Below are 2,337 nucleotides of genomic sequence, written 5' to 3' on the forward strand. Positions count from 1 at the left end.
AATGAATCAAAATTAAGATTTTAATGTCAAATTTGATAGACTAATTTATAGGGTTTTGCTCCTATTATAAATTGTACTCCGATAAATCAACAATAGAAATAGAGTCCTCATATTCGTTAATCTTTTACCGATATCAATTGTTTTATTTTTAAAAGATTTTTGAATAAATTAAATCCCTAAAATATTAAGGATTATTCTTCAAAGTCAAGCAAAATGTCGGGACCAAAAACATATTTAACCCTAAAATAATTGGGACCTACTAATTGTCACATCAACATTCCGTTAGAAAATTAACAGCAGGGACTAATTTTGATAACGGAGATAAAATGTGAGAATTTTTAAAACATTTATTGAAATGTAAGGACTATTCTTCAAAGGAGCACAAAATGTAAGGACTAAAAACATATTTAACTCTATAATTTATGTATTCTAACTTCTAAAAGTGCATCCTTAAAAAATAAAAATAAAACTTATAAAAGCGTAAAAATTATTATTTTCAATGCAACTTTTTTTTTCTTCCTTAACTAATGTCCTAGAAGCATTAGTTAGCATGACCTTTTAAAAAATATTATGTTAAGAGACAAAGAAAAAGTAGAAAAGAGGTTTATAATTATAAACTTAAAGAGTATTTTAATTTATGTATTAGTTTTTTTTTTTTTTTTTTTTTCAAGTAACTTAGTGTATAGAAATCCATTTTTTTAAGGTGAATAAGTAAGGTGTTTGATGTTCGAACTCTTACCATTTTTTGTCAATGTTCTTACCAACTAAGTTAAGTTAACGAGAATTTTTTCTTATTTTTTATCGAATGTGGTTTTTTTTTTTTTAGAGCTTTATCGAATGTGGTTGACGACTTCAATCGACTATATATTGTATCTGTTAAATAGCTTTCACCCCCGACTTCGAGTCCTGGTTACGCCACTGCCTGAGAGTATAGAGACATGGTATAGCTCCTCAATTGTCCCTATTTAATAGACAAGACAAAACACTTATACTTAACAATATCAAACAGTTAACCATTATATTTATTATTTGTTCGCATAAGACTTATTTAGCGCTGTAGAATTTAATTCATATATTATATTGTTTAGAATTAGCCATTTTTAAATAAAGGATGGAAAATGCTATTTCTCTAGAAAAATAGTATCAGGAATTTTTCAAGACACATCTGGCAAGTTTTAATTGCATGATTTATTTGTTCATTTCCTATTTTTCAGTCACACATCCTTGAATTGTGGCAAATAGTGCATTGTGATTGGCTGCTCTTTATTTTTAAAGAATTCTTGATGTTATTTTTCTAGAGATATAGCACTCATAAACGACATACAAACCTGTTTCCTTTTCATATCATATAACTCATTTAGCAAATTCATTCATATTCCGGTACATATCTACAAACACATCTACACATAACTCATTTTCAACAAGCACATAGATAGTTTGGGGTAAGTTCACATAGATGCTAATGTTTTGGGTATTATATGGATCACGCAAATGACGGATGTAGGTAAACACCAAAGACATAAAATCTAATGTTTTGGGGTCAGTTTCATGTTTTTTATCCACGTAGGTCTTGATGCCATCATCCATAAAATCTAATGTTTTTTTTTTAGGGATAAAATCTAATGTTATACACAATCGTTAAACAAATTCGAATAGTGCATATTAAGTATAAAACAATGTAGTTTATTTGTTTTATTTATGTCACAACATAGCTCAATCTGGATCAATAAGATAACTGTAAACCTCGACACTAAACAACATATTTTGGGCTACACTAATTTCTAACAAATTTATAACATCATAACCACAATCTAATAAGTAATAACATCATTATACATGCTTGACACTACGAGAAACTTGACATGTACTGATGGGCAAAAACCATCACTACATGCTAATTTTCGTGGATATATGTGGCGAGAACCTTGACCGACGGCCACATTGGCAGTGTGCTATCTGTCTATACATGTTTTATCTAAGGACAATATCTTTACCTGCAGTTGGATTGTGTGTCTGTATAGGATTTACCTACAAACTAGTACTTTTACCTATGAAGTCTCTGGCCGTAGGTAAAAACAAATACCACTATTTTTTTTATAAAATGGCCAAGTATAGTAGCACTGTAGCAGCAGAATAACATTGACTGCAAACAACCAAGTCATTAATTATTGGTAATCAATACACGCTTATAATTGATTCAAATTACACCAATTTAACTACATAATCACACATAGTCGATATAAATTACACAAATTCGTCGTTAATCACCCATAATCAATCTAAATTTCACAAATTTGTCATTAATCACACATAAAGGATACAAATTACACAAATTCG

This window comes from Medicago truncatula, chromosome 6, assembly GCF_003473485.1.
Source record: "Medicago truncatula cultivar Jemalong A17 chromosome 6, MtrunA17r5.0-ANR, whole genome shotgun sequence".
NCBI lineage: Eukaryota > Viridiplantae > Streptophyta > Magnoliopsida > Fabales > Fabaceae > Medicago > Medicago truncatula.